At 46.0% G+C, this 19,856-nt stretch overlaps 7 non-coding genes across 7 annotated transcripts; all 7 read left to right on the plus strand.

Moving 5' to 3' along the window:
• Positions 1-4,803: 4,803 nt before the first annotated feature.
• Positions 4,804-4,875, plus strand: trnae-cuc. Its single transcript has one exon. It is a non-coding gene; the product is annotated as a tRNA-Glu (tRNA).
• A 3,442-nt stretch (positions 4,876-8,317) lies between these two features.
• On the plus strand, positions 8,318-8,389 carry trnae-cuc. Its single transcript has one exon. It is a non-coding gene; the product is annotated as a tRNA-Glu (tRNA).
• Positions 8,390-9,292: 903 nt separating this feature from the next.
• Positions 9,293-9,364, plus strand: trnae-cuc. The gene has a single exon. It is a non-coding gene; the product is annotated as a tRNA-Glu (tRNA).
• Positions 9,365-12,471: 3,107 nt separating this feature from the next.
• Positions 12,472-12,543, plus strand: trnae-cuc. Its single transcript has one exon. It is a non-coding gene; the product is annotated as a tRNA-Glu (tRNA).
• Positions 12,544-12,649: 106 nt separating this feature from the next.
• Positions 12,650-12,721, plus strand: trnae-cuc. Its single transcript has one exon. It is a non-coding gene; the product is annotated as a tRNA-Glu (tRNA).
• Positions 12,722-16,040: 3,319 nt separating this feature from the next.
• On the plus strand, positions 16,041-16,112 carry trnae-cuc. The gene has a single exon. It is a non-coding gene; the product is annotated as a tRNA-Glu (tRNA).
• Positions 16,113-19,282: 3,170 nt separating this feature from the next.
• On the plus strand, positions 19,283-19,354 carry trnae-cuc. Its single transcript has one exon. It is a non-coding gene; the product is annotated as a tRNA-Glu (tRNA).
• Positions 19,355-19,856: the final 502 nt, after the last annotated feature.

Below are 19,856 nucleotides of genomic sequence, written 5' to 3' on the forward strand. Positions count from 1 at the left end.
CCGGTTCGATTCCCGGTCAGGGAACTACTGTTTTGCTACATGTTTACTTTTGCAACCTGTCACAATGAATATAGAAGGTTATCGCACATATGTACCAGCTCACACTGGGAACTGATTTGCACTGCAGTGTCCTTCCCAGGTGTTCTAGTGGTGCACCAGACCCTCCTGCAGCAAAGCACCCCACAACATAATGGTGTTCTTCGGCTTGAAAGCCTCCCCTTTTCCCTCCAAACATAACAATGGTCATTATGGCCAAACAGTTCGATTTTTGTTTCATCAGACCAGAGGACATTTCTCCAAAAACTAGGATCTTTGTCCCCAAACTGTAGTATGGCTTTTTTATGGCGGTTTTGGAGCAGTAGCTTCTTCCTTGCTGAGCGGCCTCTCGGGGTATGTCGATATAGGACTCATTTTGCCTGTTGATATAGACCATTTTGTACCTGTTTCCTCCAGCATCTTCACAAGGTCCTTTGCTGTTGTTCTGGGATGGATTTGCACTTTTCGACCCAAAGTACGTTCATCTCTAGGAGAGAAACGCGTCTCCTTCCTGAGCGGTATGACGCCTGCGTCATACCATGGTGTTTATACTTGCGTACTATTGTTTCTACAGATGAGCGAGGTACCTTCAGGCGTTTGGAAATTGCTCCCAAGGAGGAACCAGACTTGTGGAGGTCTACATTTTTTTTCTGAGGTCTTGGCTGATTTCCTTTGCTTTTTCCATGGAGTCAAGCAAAGAGGCACTGAGTTTGAATGTAGGTCTTGGAATACATCTACAGGTACACCTCCAATTGACTCAAAGGATGTCAATTAGCCTATCAGAAGCTTCTAAAGCCATGACATCATTTTCGGGAATTTTACAAACTGTTTAAAGGCACAGCCAACTTATTGTATGTAAACTTCTGGCCCACTGAATTTGTGATACAGTGAATTATAAGTTAAATAATCCCAATGTAAACAATTGTTGGAAAAATGACTTGTGTCATGCACACGTTTGTTAGCAAGAAATTGGAAGGTTAGATGTCCTAACCGTCAGCCAAAACGTGGTCTAGTTTGTGGTCTAGTGGTTAGGATTCGATTCCGCTCAGGGAACTGCTCTTTTGCTACATGTTTACTTGTGCAACCTGTCACAATGAATATAGAAGGTTATCGCACATATGTACCAGCTCACACTGGGAACCATTTGCACTGTTGTACCCTTCCCTGGTGGTCTAGTGGTTAGGATTTGGCGCTCTCACAGCTGTGGCCCGGGTTCGATTCCCGGTCAGGGAACTACTGTTTTGCTACATGTTTACTTTTGCAACCTGTCACAATGAATATAGAAGGTTATCGCACATATGTACCAGCTCACACTGGGAACTGATTTGCACTGCAGTGTCCTTCCCAGGTGTTCTAGTGGTGCACCAGACCCTCCTGCAGCAAAGCACCCCCACAACATGATGGTGTTCTTCGGCTTGAAAGCCTCCCCTTTTCCCTCCAAACATAACAATGGTCATTATGGCCAAACAGTTCGATTTTTGTTTCATCAGACCAGAGGACATTTCTCCAAAAACTAGGATCTTTGTCCCCAAACTGTAGTATGGCTTTTTTATGGCGGTTTTGGAGCAGTAGCTTCTTCCTTGCTGAGCGGCCTCTCGGGGTATGTCGATATAGGACTCATTTGCCTGTGGATATAGACCATTTTGTACCTGTTTCCTCCAGCATCTTCACAAGGTCCTTTGCTGTTGTTCTGGGATGGATTTGCACTTTTCGACCCAAAGTACGTTCATCTCTAGGAGAGAGAACGCGTCTCCTTCCTGAGCGGTATGACGCCTGCGTCATACCATGGTGTTTATACTTGCGTACTATTGTTTCTACAGATGAGCGAGGTACCTTCAGGCGTTTGGAAATTGCTCCCAAGGAGGAACCAGACTTGTGGAGGTCTACATTTTTTTTCTGAGGTCTTGGCTGATTTCCTTTGCTTTTCCCATGGAGTCAAGCAAAGAGGCACTGAGTTTGAATGTAGGTCTTGGAATACATCTACAGATACACCTCCAATTGACTCAAAGGATGTCAATTAGCCTATCAGAAGCTTCTAAAGCCATGACATCATTTTCAGGAATTTTACAAACTGTTTAAAGGCACAGCCAACTTATTGTATGTAAACTTCTGGCCCACTGAATTTGTGATACAGTGAATTATGTGAAATAATCCCAATGTAAACTGAAAAATTTGTGATACAGATGAATTATCGTTTGTTAGCAAGAAAAGTTGACAAAATAATCCCAATGTAAACAATTGTTGGAAAAATGACTTGTGTCATGCACAAAGTAGATGTCCTAACCGTCAGCCAAAACGGTTTGTGGTCTAGTGGTTAGGATTCAATTCCGGTCAGGGAACTACTCTTTTGCTACATGTTTACTTGTACAACCTGTCACAATGAATATAGAAGGTTTCATATGTACCAGCTCACACTGAGAACCGATTTTCACTGTATTATCCTTCCCTGGTGGTCTAGTGGTTAGGATTCGGCGCTCTCACCGCCACAGCCCGGGTTCGATTCCCGATCAGGGAACTACTTTTTTGCTACATGTTTACTTGTACAACCTGTCACAATGAATATAGAAGGTTATCGCACATATGTACCAGCTCACACTGAGAACCGATTTGCACTGTATTATCCTTCCCTGGTGGTCTAGTGGTTAGGATTCGGCGCTCTCACCGCCATGGCCCGGGTTCGATTCCCATTCAGGGAAATAGTCTATGCTCCTTGTTTACTTGTGCAACCTGTCACTATGAATTTAGTAGGTTGTCGCACATATGTACCACTTCAAATTGCAAACAGATTTGCCCTGCAGTGTCCTTCCCAGGTGTTCTAGTGGTGCACCAGACCCTCCTGCAGCAAAGCACCACACAACATGATGGTGTTCTTCGGCTTGAAAGCCTCCCCTTTTCCCTCCAAACATAACAATGGTCATTATGGCCAAACAGTTTGATTTTTGTTTCATCAGACCAGAGGACATTTCTCCAAAAACTAGGATCTTTGTCCCCAAACTGTAGTATGGCTTTTTTATGGCGGTTTTGGAGCAGTAGCTTCTTCCTTGCTGAGCGGCCTCTCGGGGTATGTCGATATAGGACTCGTTTGCCTGTGGATATAGACCATTTTGTACCTGTTTCCTCCAGCATCTTCACAAGGTCCTTTGCTGTTGTTCTGGGATGGATTTGCACTTTTCGACCCAAAGTACGTTCATCTCTAGGAGAGAGAACGCGTCTCCTTCCTGAGCGGTATGACGCCTGCGTGGTCCCATGGTGTTTATACTTGCGTACTATTGTTTCTACAGATGAGCTAGGTACCTTCAGGCGTTTGGAAATTGCTCCCAAGGAGGAACCAGACTTGTGGAGGTCTACATTTTTTTCTGAGGTCTTGGCTGATTTCCTTTGCTTTTCCCATGGAGTCAAGCAAAGAGGCACTGAGTTTGAAGGTAGACCTTGAAATACATCTACAGTTACACCTCCAATTGACTCAAAGGATGTCAATAAGCCTATCAGAAGCTTCTAAAGCCATGACATCATTTTCGGGAATTTTACAAACTGTTTAAAGGCACAGCCAACTTTGTGTATGTAAACTTCTGGCCCACTGAATTTGTGATACAGTGAATTATAAGTGAAATAATCCCTGTGTAAACAATTGTTGGAAAAATTACTTGTGTCATGCACAAAGTAGATGTCCTAACCGACTGCCAAAACTATCGTTTGTTAGCAAGAAATGTGTGGAGGGGTTGACAAACAGGTTTTAATGACTCCAGCCTAAGTGGATGGAAACTTACGACTTCAACTATATGTACCATTTCAAACTGGGAAACGAATTGCACTGTAGTACCCTTCCCTGGTGGTCTAGTGGTTAGGATTCGGCGCTCTCACCGCTGCGGCCCAGGTTCGACTCCCGATTTCCACTGTAGTACCCTTTCCTGGTGGTTCGACTCCCAGTTCGACTCCCGATTTGCACTGTAGTACCCTTCCCTGGTGGTCTAGTGGTTAGGATTCGGCGCTCTCACCGCCGCGGCCCGGGTTCGATTCCCGGTCAAGGAACTACTCTTTTGCTACATGTTTACTTGTACAACCTGTCACAATGAATATAGAAGGTTATCGCACATATGTACCAGCACACACTTGGAACCAATTTGCACTGTAATACCCTTCCCTGGTGGTCTAGTGGTTAGGATTCGGTGCTCTCACAGCTGCGGCCCGGGTTCGATTCCCGTTTAGGGAACTACTCTTTTGCTACATGTTTACTTGTACGACCTGTCACAATGAATATAGAAGGTTATTGCACATATGTACCAGCTCACACTGAGAACCGATTTGCACTGTAGTACCCTTCCCTGGTGGGCTAGTGGTTAGGATTTGGCGCTCTCACCGCTGTGGCCCGGGTTCGATTCCCGGTCAGGGAAATAGTCTGTGCTCCTTGTTTACTTGTGCAACCTGTCACTATGAATTTAGTAGGTTGTCGCACATATGTACCACTTCAAATTGCAAACCGATTTGCCCTGCAGTGTCCTTCCCTGGTGGTCTAGTGGTTAGGATTCGGCGCTCTCACCGCCGCGTCCTGGGTTCGACTCCCGATTTACACTGTAGTACCCTTCCCTGGTGGTTCGACTCCCAGTTCGACTCCCGATTTGCACTGTCGTACCCTTCCCTGGTTATTTAGTGGTTAGGATTCGGCGCTCTCACCGCCGCGGCCTGGGTTCGACTCCCGATTTCCACTGTAGTACCCTTCCCTGGTGGTTCGACTCCCAGTTCGACTCCCGATTTGCACTGTCGTATCCTTCCCTGGTGGTCTAGTGGTTAGGATTCGGCGCTCTCACCGCCGCGGCCCGGGTTCGATTCCCGGTCAGGGAACTACTCTTTTGCTACATCTTTACTTGTACAACCTGTCACAATGAATATAGAAGGTTATCGCACATATGTACCAGCTCACACTGAGAACCAATTTCCAGTGTATTATCCTTCCCTGGTGGTCTATTGGTTAGTATTCGGCGCTCTCACCGCCGCGGCCCGGGTTCGATTCCCGGTCAGGGAAATAGTCTATGCTCCTTGTTTACTTGTGCAATCTGTCACTATGAATTTAGTAGGTTGTCGCACATATGTACCACTTCAAATTGCAAACCGATTTGCCCTGCAGTGTCCTTCCCAGGTGTTCTAGTGGTGCACCAGACCCTCCTGCAGCAAAGCAACCCCACAACATGATGGTGTTCTTCGGCTTGAAATCCTCCCCTTTTCCCTCCAAACATAACAATGGTCATTATGGCCAAACAGTTCGATTTTTGTTTCATCAGACCAGAGGACATTTCTCCAAAAACTAGGATCTTTGTCCCCAAACTGTAGTATGGCTTTTTTATGGCGGTTTTGGAGCAGTAGCTTCTTCCTTGCTGAGCGGCCTCTCGGGGTATGTCGATATAGGACTCGTTTGCCTGTGGATATAGACCATTTTGTACCTGTTTCCTCCAGCATCTTCACAAGGTCCTTTGCTGTTGTTGTTCTGGGATGGATTTGCACTTTTCGACCCAAAGTACGTTCATCTCTAGGAGAGAGAACGCGTCTCCTTCCTGAGCGGTATGACGCCTGCCTCATACCATGGTGTTTATACTTGCGTACTATTGTTTCTACAGATGAGCGAGGTACCTTCAGGCGTTTGGAAATTGCTCCCAAGGAGGAACCAGACTTGTGGAGGTCTACATTTTTTTTCTGAGGTCTTGCCTGATTTCCTTTGCTTTCCCCATGGAGTCAAGCAAAGAGGCACTGAGTTTGAAGGTAGGCCTTGAAATACATCTACAGGTACACCTCCAATTGACTCAAAGGATGTCAATTAGCCTATCAGAAGCTTCTAAAGCCATGACATCATTTTCGGGAATTTTACAAACTGTTTAAAGGCACAGCCAACTTATTGTATGTAAACTTCTGGCCCACTGAATTTGTGATACAGTGAATTATAAGTGAAATAATCCCTCTGTAAACAATTGTTGGAAAAATGACTTGTGTCATGCACAAAGTAGATGTCCTAACCGACTGCCAAAACTATCGTTTGTTAGCAAGAAATGTGGGGAGGGGTTGACAAACAGGTTTTAATGACTCCAGCCTAAGTGGATGGAAACTTACGACTTCAACTATATGTACCATTTCAAACTGGGAAACGAATTGCACTGTAGTACCCTTCCCTGGTGGTCTAGTGGTTAGGATTCGGTGCTCTCACTGCCGCGTCCCGGGTTTGATTCCTGGTCAGGGAACTACTCTTTTGCTACATGTTTACTTGTACAACCTGTCACAATGAATATAGAAGGTTATCGCACATATGTACCAGCTCACACTTGGAACTGATTTGCACTGTCGTACCCTTCCCTGGTGTTCTAGTGGTTAGGATTCGGCGCTCTCACCGCCGTGGCCCGGGTTCGATTCCCGGTCAGGGAACTACTCTATTGCTACATGTTTACTTGTACAACCTGTCACAATGAATATAGAAGGTTATCGCACATATGTACCAGCTCACACTTGGAACCCAGCTCACCCTTCCCTGGTGTCTAGAACCGATTTGCACTGATTAGTCAGGGAACTACCTTTTCCCATGGTGGTCACAATGTGGTTAGGATTGTACCAGCTCTCACTGGGAACCGATTTGCACTGTAGTACCCTTCCCTGGTGGTCTAGTGGTTAGGATTCGATTCCCGGTCAGGGAACTGCTCTTTTGCTACATGTTTACTTGTGCAACCTGTCACAATGAATATAGAAGGTTATCGCACATATGTACCAGCTCACACTTGGAACCGATTTGCACTGTCGTACCCTTCCCTGGTGGTCTAGTGGTTAGGATTCGATTCCCTGGGTTCGATTCCCGGTCAGGGAACTGCTCTTTTGCTACATGTTTACTTGTACAACCTGTCACAATGAATATAGAAGGTTATTGCACATATGTAGCAGCTCACACTGAGAACCAATTTTCACTGTATTATCCTTCCCTGGTGGTCTAGTGGTTAGGATTTGGCGCTCTCACTGCCGCGGCTCGGGTTCGATTCCCGGTCAGGGAAATAGTCTATGCTCCTTGTTTACTTGTGCAACCTGTCACTATGAATTTAGTAGGTTGTCGCACATATGTACCACTTCAAATTGCAAACCGATTTGCCCTGCAGTGTCCTTCCCAGGTGTTCTAGTGGTGCACCAGACCCTCCTGCAGCAAAGCACCCCCACAACATGATGGTGTTCTTCGGCTTGAAAGCCTCCCCCTTTTCCCTCCAAACATAACAATGGTCATTATGGCCAAACAGTTCGATTTTTGTTTCATCAGACCAGAGGACATTTCTCCAAAACTAGGATCTTTGTCCCCAAACTGTAGTATGGCTTTTTTATGGCGGTTTTGGAGCAGTAGCTTCTTCCTTGCTGAGCGGCCTCTCGGGGTATGTCGATATAGGACTCGTTTGCCTGTGGATATAGACCATTTTGTACCTGTTTCCTCCAGCATCTTCACAAGGTCCTTTGCTGTTGTTCTGGGATGGATTTGCACTTTTCGACCCAAAGTACGTTCATCTCTAGGAGAGAGAACGCGTCTCCTTCCTGAGCGGTATGACGCCTGCGTGGTCCCATGGTGTTTATACTTGCGTACTATTGTTTCTACAGATGAGCTAGGTACCTTCAGGCGTTTGGAAATTGCTCCCAAGGAGGAACCAGACTTGTGGAGGTCTACATTTTGTTCTGAGGTCTTGGCTGATTTCCTATGCTTTTCCCATGGAGTCAAGCAAAGAGGCACTGAGTTTGAAGGTAGACCTTGAAATACATCTACAGTTACACCTCCAATTGACTCAAAGGATGTCAATAAGCCTATCAGAAGCTTCTAAAGCCATGACATCATTTTCGGGAATTTTACAAACTGTTTAAAGGCACAGCCAACTTTGTGTATGTAAACTTCTGGCCCACTGAATTTGTGATACAGTGAATTATAAGTGAAATAATCCCTCTGTAAACAATTGTTGGAAAAATTACTTGTGTCATGCACAAAGTAGATGTCCTAACCGACTGCCAAAACTATCGTTTGTTAGCAAGAAATGTGTGGAGGGGTTGACAAACAGGTTTTAATGACTCAAGCCTAAGTGGATGGAAACTTACGACTTCAACTATATGTACCATTTCAAACTGGGAAACAAATTGGACTGTAGTACCCTTCCCTGGTGGTCTAGTGGTTAGGATTCGGCGCTCTCACCGCCGCGGCCCAGGTTTGACTCATGATTTCCACTGTAGTACCCTTTCCTGGTGGTTCGACTCCCAGTTCGACTCCCGATTTGCACTGTAGTACCCTTCCCTGGTGGTCTAGTGGTTAGGATTCGGTGCTCTCACCGCCGCGGCCCGGGTTCGATTCCCGGTCAGGGAACTACTCTTTTGCTACATGTTTACTTGTACAACCTGTCACAATGAATATAGAAGGTTATCGCACATATGTACCAGCTCACACTGAGAACCAATTTGCACTGTATTATCCTTCCCTGGTGGTCTAGTGGTTAGGATTCGGCGCTCTCACTGCCGCAGCCTGGGTTCGATTCCCGGACAGGGAAATAGTCTATGCTCCTTGTTTACTTGTGCAACCTGTCACTATGAATTTAGTAGGTTGTCGCACATATGTACCACTTCAAATTGCAAACTGATTTGCCCTGCTGTGTCCTTCCCAGGTGTTCTAGTGGTGCACTAGACCCTCCTGCAGCAAAGCAACCCCACAACATGATGGTGTTCTTCGGCTTGAAATCCTAACCTTTTCCCTCCAAACATAACAATGGTCATTATGGCCAAACAGTTCGATTTTTGTTTCATCAGACCAGAGGACATTTCTCCAAAAACTAGGATCTTTGTCCCCAAACTGTAGTAAGGCTTTTTTATGGCGGTTTTGGAGCAGTAGCTTCTTCCTTGCAGAGGAAGGAGCTTCCTTGCATTTCAAACTGGGAAACGAATTGCACTGTAGTACACTTCCCTGCTGGGCTAGTGGTTAGGATTCGGTGCTCTCACCGCCGCGGCCCGGGTTCGACTCCCGATTTCCACTGTAGTACCCTTCCCTGGTGGTTCGACTCCCAGTTCGACTCCCGATTTGCACTGTAGTACCCTTCCCTGGTGGTCTAGTGGTTAGAATTCGGCGCTCTCACCGCTGCGGCCCGGGTTCGATTCACGGTCAGGGAACTACTCTTTTGCTACATGTTTACTTGTACAACCTGTCACAATGAATATAGAAGGTTATCGCACATATGTACCAGCTCACACTTGGAACCGATTTGCACTGTCGTACCCTTCCCTGGTGGTCTAGTGGTTAGGATTCGGTGCTCTCACCGCCGCGGCCCGGGTTCGATTCCCGGTCAGGGAACTACTCTTTTGCTACATCTTTACTTCTACAACCTGTCACAATGAATATAGAAGGTTATCGCACATATGTACCAGCTCACACTGAGAACCAATTTGCACTGTATTATCCTTCCCTGGTGGTCTAGTGGTTAGGATTCGGCGCTCTCACCGCCGTGGCTCGGGTTCGATTCCCGGTCAGGGAAATAGTCTATGCTCCTTTTTTACTTGTGCAACCTGTCACTATGAATTTAGTAGGTTGTCGCACATATGTACCACTTCAAATTGCAAACCGATTTGCCCTGCAGTGTCCTTCCCAGGTGTTCTAGTGGTGCACCAGACCCTCCTGCAGCAAAGCACCCCCACAACATGATGGTGTTCTTCGGCTTGAAAGCCTCCCCTTTTCCCTCCAAACATAACAATGGTCATTATGGCCAAACAGTTCGATTTTTGTTTCATCAGACCAGAGGACATTTCTCCAAAAACTAGGATCTTTGTCCCCAAACTGTAGTATGGCTTTTTTATGGCGGTTTTGGAGCAGTAGCTTCTTCCTTGCTGAGCGGCCTCTCGGGGTATGTCGATACAGGACTCGTTTGCCTGTGGATGTAGACCATTTTGTACCTGTTTCCTCCAGCATCTTCACAAGGTCCTTTGCTGTTGTTCTGGGATGGATTTGCACTTTTCGACCCAAAGTTTTAATGACTCCAGCCTAAGTGGATGGAAACTTACGACTTCAACTATATGTACCATTTCAAACTGGGAAACGAATTGCACTGTAGTATCCTTCCCTGGTGGTCTAGTGGTTAGGATTCGATTCCCGGTCAGTGAACTGCTCTTTTGCTACATGTTTACGTGTGCAACCTGTCACAATGAATATAGAAGGTTATCGCACATATGTACCAGCTCACACTGGGAACCGATTTGAAATGTTGTACCCTTCCCTGGTGGTCTAGTGCTTAGGATTCGGCGCTCTCACAGCCGCTGCCCGGGTTCGATTCCAGTTCAGGGAACTAATCTTTTGCTACATGTTTACTTGTGCAACCTGTCACAATGAATATAGAAGGTTATCGCACATATGTACCAGCTCACACCGGGAACCGATTTGCACTGTAGTACCCTTCCCTGGTGGTCTAGTGGTTAGGATTAGGCGCTCTCACCACCGCGACCTGGGTTCGATTCCCGTTCAGGGAACTACGCTTTTGCTACATGTTTACTTGTGCAACCTGTCACAATGAATTTAGTAGGTTGTCGCACATATGTACCACTTCAAATTGCAAACCGATTTGCCCTGCAGTGTCCTTCCCAGGTGTTCTAGTGGTGCACCAGACCCTCCTGCAGCAAAGCACCCCCACAACATGATGGTGTTCTTCGGCTTGAAAGCCTCCCCCTTTTCCCTCCAAACATAACAATGGTCATTATGGCCAAACAGTTCGATTTTTGTTTCATCAGACCAGAGGACATTTCTCCAAAAACTAGGATCTTTGTCCCCAAACTGTAGTATGGCTTTTTTATGGCGGTTTTGGAGCAGTAGCTTCTTCCTTGCTGAGCGGCCTCTCGGGGTATGTCGATACAGGACTCGTTTGCCTGTGGATGTAGACCATTTTGTACCTGTTTCCTCCAGCATCTTCACAAGGTCCTTTGCTGTTGTTCTGGGATGGATTTGCACTTTTCGACCCAAAGTTTTAATGACTCCAGCCTAAGTGGATGGAAACTTACGACTTCAACTATATGTACCATTTCAAACTGGGAAACGAATTGCACTGTAGTATCCTTCCCTGGTGGTCTAGTGGTTAGGATTCGATTCCCGGTCAGTGAACTGCTCTTTTGCTACATGTTTACGTGTGCAACCTGTCACAATGAATATAGAAGGTTATCGCACATATGTACCAGCTCACACTGGGAACCGATTTGAAATGTTGTACCCTTCCCTGGTGGTCTAGTGCTTAGGATTCGGCGCTCTCACAGCCGCTGCCCGGGTTCGATTCCAGTTCAGGGAACTAATCTTTTGCTACATGTTTACTTGTGCAACCTGTCACAATGAATATAGAAGGTTATCGCACATATGTACCAGCTCACACCGGGAACCGATTTGCACTGTAGTACCCTTCCCTGGTGGTCTAGTGGTTAGGATTAGGCGCTCTCACCGCCGCGACCTGGGTTCGATTCCCGTTCAGGGAACTACGCTTTTGCTACATGTTTACTTGTGCAACCTGTCACAATGAATATAGAAGGTTATCGCACATATGTACCATCTCACACTGGGAACCGATTTGCACTGCAGTGTCCTTCCCAGGTGTTCTAGTGGTGCACCAGAACCTCCTGCAGCAAAGCACCCCCACAACATGATGGTGTTCTGAGCGGGCTCTCGAGGTATGTCGATATAGGACTCGTTTGCCTGTGGATATAGACCATTTTGTACCTGTTTCCTCCAGCATCTTCACAAGGTCCTTTGCTGTTGTTCTGGGATGGATTTGCACTTTTCGACCCAAAGTACGTTCATCTCTAGGAGAGAGAACGCGTCTCCTTCCTGAGCGGTATGACGCCTGCGCCATACCATGGTGTTTATACTTGCGTACTATTGTTTCTACAGATGAGCGAGGTACCTTCAGGCGTTTGGAAATTGCTCCCAAGGAGGAACCAGACTTGTGGAGGTCTACATTTTTTTCTGAGGTTTTGCCTGATTTCCTTTGCTTTTCCCATGGAGTCAAGCAAAGAGGCACTGAGTTTGAAGGTAGGCCTTGAAATACATCTACAGGTACTCCTCCAATTGACTCAAAGGATGTCAATTAGCCTATCAGAAGCTTCTAAAGCCATGACATCATTTTCGGGAATTTTACAAACTGTTTAAAGGCACAGCCAACTCATTGTATGTAAACTTCTGGCCCACTGAATTTGTGATACAGTGAATTATAAGTGAAATAATCCCAATGTAAACAATTGTTGGAAAAATGACTTGTGTCATGCACAAAGTAGATGTCCTAACCGTCTGCCAAAACGATCGTTTGTTAGCAAGAAATGTGGGGAGGGGTTGACAAACAGGTTTTAATGACTCCAGCCTAAGTGGATGGAAACTTACGACTTCAACTATATGTACCATTTCAAACTGGGAAACGAATTGCACTGTAGTACCCTTCCCTGGTGGTCTAGTGGTTAGGATTCGGCGCTCTCACCGCCGTGGCCCGGGTTCGATTCCCGGTCAGGGAACTACTCTTTTGCTACATCTTTACTTGTACAACCTGTCACAATGAATATAGGTTATCGCACATATGTACCAGCTCACACTGAGAACCAATTTGCACTGTATTATCCTTCCCTGGTGGTCTAGTGGTTAGGATTCGGCGCTCTCACCGCCGCGGCCCGGGTTCGATTCCCGGTCAGGGAAATATTCTATGCTCCTTGTTTACTTGTGCAACCTGTCACTATGAATTTAGTAGGTTGTCGCACATATGTACCACTTCAAATTGCAAACCGATTTGCACTGCAGTGTCCTTCCCAGGTGTTCTAGTGGTGCACCAGACTCTCCTGCAGCAAAGCACCCCCACAACATGATGGTGTTCTTCGGCTTGAAAGCCTCCCCCTTTTCCCTCCAAACATAACAATGGTCATTATGGCCAAACAGTTCGATTTTTGTTTCATCAGACCAGAGGACATTTCTCCAAAAACTAGGATCTTTGTCCCCAAACTGTAGTATGGCTTTTTTATGGCGGTTTTGGAGCAGTAGCTTCTTCCTTGCTGAGCGGCCTCTCGGGGTATGTCGATATAGGACTCGTTTGCCTGTGGATGTAGACCATTTTGTACCTGTTTCCTCCAGCATCTCCACAAGGTCCTTTGCTGTTGTTCTGGGATGGATTTGCACTTTTCGACCCAAAGTACGTTCATCTCTAGGAGAGAGAACGCGTCTCCTTCCTGAGCGGTATGACGCCTGCGTGGTCCCATGGTGTTTATACTTGCGTACTATTGTTTCTACAGATGAGCGAGGTACCTTCAGGCGTTTGGAAATTGCTCCCAAGGAGGAACGAGACTTGTGGAGATCTACATTTTTTTCTGAGGTCTTGGCTGATTTCCTTTGCTTTTCCCATGGAGTCAAGCAAAGAGGCACTGAGTTTAAAGGTAGGCCTTGAAATACATCTACAGGTACACCTCCAATTGACTCAAAGGATGTCAATTAGCCTATCAGAAGCTTCTAAAGCCAAGACATCATTTTCGGGAATTTTACAAACTGTTTAAAGGCACAGCCAACTTTGTGTATGTAAACTTCTGGCCCACTGAATTTGTGATACAGTGAATTATAAGTGAAATAATCCCTCTGTAAACAATTGTTGGAAAAATGACTTGTGTCATGCACAAAGTAGATGTCCTAACCGACTGCCAAAACTATTGTTTGTTAGCAAGAAATGTGGGGAGGGGTTGACAAACAGGTTTTAATGACTCCAGCCTAAGTGGATGGAAACTTACGACTTCAACTATATGTACCATTTCAAAATGGGAAACGAATTGCACTGTATTATCCTTCCCTGGTGGTCTAGTGGTTAGGATTCGGCCCTCTCACCGCCGCGCCCCGTGTTCGATTCCCGGTCAGGGAAATAGTCTATGCTCCTTGTTTACTTGTGCAACCTGTCACTATGAATTTAGTAGGTTGTCGCACATATGTACCACTTCAAATTGTGAACCGATTTGCACTGCAGTGTCCTTCCCAGGTGTTCTAGTGGTGCACCAGACCCTCCTGCAGCAAAGCACCCCCACAACATGATGGTGTTCTTCGGCTTGAAAGCCTCCCCTTTTCCCTCCAAACATAACAATGGTCATTATGGCCAAACAGTTCGATTTTTGTTTCATCAGACCAGAGGACATTTCTCCAAAAACTAGGATCTTTGTCCCCAAACTGTAGTATGGCTTTTTTATGGCGGTTTTGGAGCAGTAGCTTCTTCCTTGCTGAGCGGCCTCTCGGGGTATGTCGATACAGGACTCGTTTGCCTGTGGATGTAGACCATTTTGTACCTGTTTCCTCCAGCATCTTCACAAGGTCCTTTGCTGTTGTTCTGGGATGGATTTGCACTTTTCGACCCAAAGTTTTAATGACTCCAGCCTAAGTGGATGGAAACTTACGACTTCAACTATATGTACCATTTCAAACTGGGAAACGAATTGCACTGTAGTATCCTTCCCTGGTGGTCTAGTGGTTAGGATTCGATTCCCGGTCAGTGAACTGCTCTTTTGCTACATGTTTACGTGTGCAACCTGTCACAATGAATATAGAAGGTTATCGCACATATGTACCAGCTCACACTGGGAACTGATTTGAAATGTTGTACCCTTCCCTGGTGGTCTAGTGCTTAGGATTCGGCGCTCTCACAGCCGCTGCCCGGGTTCGATTCCCGTTCAGGGAACTAATCTTTTGCTACATGTTTACTTGTGCAACCTGTCACAATGAATATAGGTTATCGCACATATGTACCAGCTCACACTGGGAACCGATTTGCACTGTAGTACCCTTCCCTGGTGGTCTAGTGGTTAGGATTCGGCGCTCTCACCGCCGCGACCCGGTTTCGATTCCCGTTCAGGGAACTACGCTTTTGCTACATGTTTACTTGTGCAACCTGTCACAATGAATATAGAAGGTTATCGCACATATGTACCATCTCACACTGGGAACCGATTTGCACTGCAGTGTCCTTCCCAGGTGTTCTAGTGGTGCACCAGAACCTCCTGCAGCAAAGCACCCCCACAACATGATGGTGTTCTGAGCGGGCTCTCGAGGTATGTCGATATAGGACTCGTTTGCCTGTGGATATAGACCATTTTGTACCTGTTTCCTCCAGCATCTTCACAAGGTCCTTTGCTGTTGTTCTGGGATGGATTTGCACTTTTCGACCCAAAGTACGTTCATCTCTAGGAGAGAGAACGCGTCTCCTTCCTGAGCGGTATGACGCCTGCGCCATACCATGGTGTTTATACTTGCGTACTATTGTTTCTACAGATGAGCGAGGTACCTTCAGGCGTTTGGAAATTGCTCCCAAGGAGGAACCAGACTTGTGGAGGTCTACATTTTTTTCTGAGGTTTTGCCTGATTTCCTTTGCTTTTCCCATGGAGTCAAGCAAAGAGGCACTGAGTTTGAAGGTAGGCCTTGAAATACATCTACAGGTACTCCTCCAATTGACTCAAAGGATGTCAATTAGCCTATCAGAAGCTTCTAAAGCCATGACATCATTTTCGGGAATTTTACAAACTGTTTAAAGGCACAGCCAACTCATTGTATGTAAACTTCTGGCCCACTGAATTTGTGATACAGTGAATTATAAGTGAAATAATCCCAATGTAAACAATTGTTGGAAAAATGACTTGTGTCATGCACAAAGTAGATGTCCTAACCGTCTGCCAAAACGATCGTTTGTTAGCAAGAAATGTGGGGAGGGGTTGACAAACAGGTTTTAATGACTCCAGCCTAAGTGGATGGAAACTTACGACTTCAACTATATGTACCATTTCAAACTGGGAAACGAATTGCACTGTAGTACCCTTCCCTGGTGGTCTAGTGGTTAGGATTCGGGCGCTCTCACCGCCGCGGCCCGGGTTCGATTCCCGGTCAGGGAACTACTCTTTTGCTACATCTTTACTTGTACAACCTGTCACAATGAATATAGAAGGTTATCGCACATATGTACCAGCTCACACTGAGAACCAATTTGCACTGTATTATCCTTCCCTGGTGGTCTAGTGGTTAGGATTCGGCGCTCTCACCGCCGCGGCCCGGGTTCGATTCCCGGTCAGGGAAATAGTCTATGCTCCTTGTTTACTTGTGCAACCTTTCACTATGAATTTAGTAGGTTGTCGCACATATGTACCACTTCAAATTGCAAACCGATTTGCACTGCAGTGTCCTTCCCAGGTGTTCTAGTGGTGCACCAGACTCTCCTGCAGCAAAGCACCCCCACAACATGATGGTGTTCTTCGGCTTGAAAGCCTCCCCCTTTTCCCTCCAAACATAACAATGGTCATTATGGCCAAACAGTTCGATTTTTGTTTCATCAGACCAGAGGACATTTCTCCAAAAACTAGGATCTTTGTCCCCAAACTGTAGTATGGCTTTTTTATGGCGGTTTTGGAGCAGTAGCTTCTTCCTTGCTGAGCGGCCTCTCGGGGTATGTCGATATAGGACTCGTTTGCCTGTGGATGTAGACCATTTTGTACCTGTTTCCTCCAGCATCTCCACAAGGTCCTTTGCTGTTGTTCTGGGATGGATTTGCACTTTTCGACCCAAAGTACGTTCATCTCTAGGAGAGAGAACGCGTCTCCTTCCTGAGCGGTATGACGCCTGCGTGGTCCCATGGTGTTTATACTTGCGTACTATTGTTTCTACAGATGAGCGAGGTACCTTCATCCAGGCGTGCATCTAAATCTTTTTGGAAATTGCTCCCAAGGAGGAACAGAGACTTGTGGAGATCTACAGGTACCTTTTTTTCTGAGGTCTTGGCTGATTTCCTTTGCTTTTCCCATGGAGTCAAGCAAAGAGGCACTGAGTTTAAAGGTAGGCCTTGAAATACATCTACAGGTACACCTCCAATTGACTCAAAGGATGTCAATTAGCCTATCAGAAGCTTCTAAAGCCAAGACATCATTTTCGGGAATTTTACAAACTGTTTAAAGGCACAGCCAACTTTGTGTATGTAAACTTCTGGCCCACTGAATTTGTGATACAGTGAATTATAAGTGAAATAATCCCTCTGTAAACAATTGTTGGAAAAATGACTTGTGTCATGCACAAAGTAGATGTCCTAACCGACTGCCAAAACTATTGTTTGTTAGCAAGAAATGTGGGGAGGGGTTGACAAACAGGTTTTAATGACTCCAGCCTAAGTGGATGGAAACTTACGACTTCAACTATATGTACCATTTCAAAATGGGAAACGAATTGCACTGTATTATCCTTCCCTGGTGGTCTAGTGGTTAGGATTCGGCGCTCTCACCGCCGCGCCCCGTGTTCGATTCCCGGTCAGGGAAATAGTCTATGCTCCTTGTTTACTTGTGCAACCTGTCACTATGAATTTAGTAGGTTGTCGCACATATGTACCACTTCAAATTGTGAACCGATTTGCACTGCAGTGTCCTTCCCAGGTGTTCTAGTGGTGCACCAGACCCTCCTGCAGCAAAGCACCCCCACAACATGATGGTGTTCTTCGGCTTGAAAGCCTCCCCCTTTTCCCTCCAAACATAACAATGGTCATTATGGCCAAACAGTTCGATTTTTGTTTCATCAGACCAGAGGACATTTCTCCAAAAACTAGGATCTTTGTCCCCAAACTGTAGTATGGCTTTTTTATGGCGGTTTTGGAGCAGTAGCTTCTTCCTTGCTGAGCGGCCTCTCGGGGTATGTCGATACAGGACTCGTTTGCCTGTGGATGTAGACCATTTTGTACCTGTTTCCTCCAGCATCTTCACAAGGTCCTTTGCTGTTGTTCTGGGATGGATTTGCACTTTTCGACCCAAAGTTTTAATGACTCCAGCCTAAGTGGATGGAAACTTACGACTTCAACTATATGTACCATTTCAAACTGGGAAACGAATTGCACTGTAGTATCCTTCCCTGGTGGTCTAGTGGTTAGGATTCGATTCCCGGTCAGTGAACTGCTCTTTTGCTACATGTTTACGTGTGCAACCTGTCACAATGAATATAGAAGGTTATCGCACATATGTACCAGCTCACACTGGGAACTGATTTGAAATGTTGTACCCTTCCCTGGTGGTCTAGTGCTTAGGATTCGGCGCTCTCACAGCCGCTGCCCGGGTTCGATTCCCGTTCAGGGAACTAATCTTTTGCTACATGTTTACTTGTGCAACCTGTCACAATGAATATAGGTTATCGCACATATGTACCAGCTCACACTGGGAACCGATTTGCACTGTAGTACCCTTCCCTGGTGGTCTAGTGGTTAGGATTCGGCGCTCTCACCACCGCGACCCGGTTTCGATTCCCGTTCAGGGAACTACGCTTTTGCTACATGTTTACTTGTGCAACCTGTCACAATGAATATAGAAGGTTATCGCACATATGTACCATCTCACACTGGGAACCGATTTGCACTGCAGTGTCCTTCCCAGGTGTTCTAGTGGTGCACCAGAACCTCCTGCAGCAAAGCACCCCCACAACATGATGGTGTTCTGAGCGGGCTCTCGAGGTATGTCGATATAGGACTCGTTTGCCTGTGGATATAGACCATTTTGTACCTGTTTCCTCCAGCATCTTCACAAGGTCCTTTGCTGTTGTTCTGGGATGGATTTGCACTTTTCGACCCAAAGTACGTTCATCTCTAGGAGAGAGAACGCGTCTCCTTCCTGAGCGGTATGACGCCTGCGCCATACCATGGTGTTTATACTTGCGTACTATTGTTTCTACAGATGAGCGAGGTACCTTCAGGCGTTTGGAAATTGCTCCCAAGGAGGAACCAGACTTGTGGAGGTCTACATTTTTTCTGAGGTTTTGCCTGATTTCCTTTGCTTTTCCCATGGAGTCAAGCAAAGAGGCACTGAGTTTGAAGGTAGGCCTTGAAATACATCTACAGGTACTCCTCCAATTGACTCAAAGGATGTCAATTAGCCTATCAGAAGCTTCTAAAGCCATGACATCATTTTCGGGAATTTTACAAACTGTTTAAAGGCACAGCCAACTCATTGTATGTAAACTTCTGGCCCACTGAATTTGTGATACAGTGAATTATAAGTGAAATAATCCCAATGTAAACAATTGTTGGAAAAATGACTTGTGTCATGCACAAAGTAGATGTCCTAACCGTCTGCCAAAACGATCGTTTGTTAGCAAGTTAGCAAGAAATGTGGGGAGGGGTTGACAAACAGGTTTTAATGACTCCAGCCTAAGTGGATGGAAACTTACGACTTCAACTATATGTACCATTTCAAACTGGGAAACGAATTGCACTGTAGTACCCTTCCCTGGTGGTCTAGTGGTTAGGATTCGGCGCTCTCACCGCCGCGGCCCGGGTTCGATTCCCGGTCAGGGAACTACTCTTTTGCTACATCTTTACTTGTACAACCTGTCACAATGAATATAGAAGGTTATCGCACATATGTACCAGCTCACACTGAGAACCAATTTGCACTGTATTATCCTTCCCTGGTGGTCTAGTGGTTAGGATTCGGCGCTCTCACCGCCGCGGCCCGGGTTCGATTCCGGTCAGGGAAATAGTCTATGCTCCTTGTTTACTTGTGCAACCTTTCACTATGAATTTAGTAGGTTGTCGCACATATGTACCACTTCAAATTGCAAACCGATTTGCACTGCAGTGTCCTTCCCAGGTGTTCTAGTGGTGCACCAGACTCTCCTGCAGCAAAGCACCCCACAACATGATGGTGTTCTTGCTTGAAAGCCTCCCCTTTTCCCTCCAAACATAACAATGGTCATTATGGCCAAACAGTTCGATTTTTGTTTCATCAGACCAGAGGACATTTCTCCAAAAACTAGGATCTTTGTCCCCAAACTGTAGTATGGCTTTTTTATGGCGGT

This window comes from Oncorhynchus gorbuscha, unplaced genomic scaffold (genome assembly GCF_021184085.1).
Source record: "Oncorhynchus gorbuscha isolate QuinsamMale2020 ecotype Even-year unplaced genomic scaffold, OgorEven_v1.0 Un_scaffold_346, whole genome shotgun sequence".
Classification (NCBI taxonomy): domain Eukaryota; kingdom Metazoa; phylum Chordata; class Actinopteri; order Salmoniformes; family Salmonidae; genus Oncorhynchus; species Oncorhynchus gorbuscha.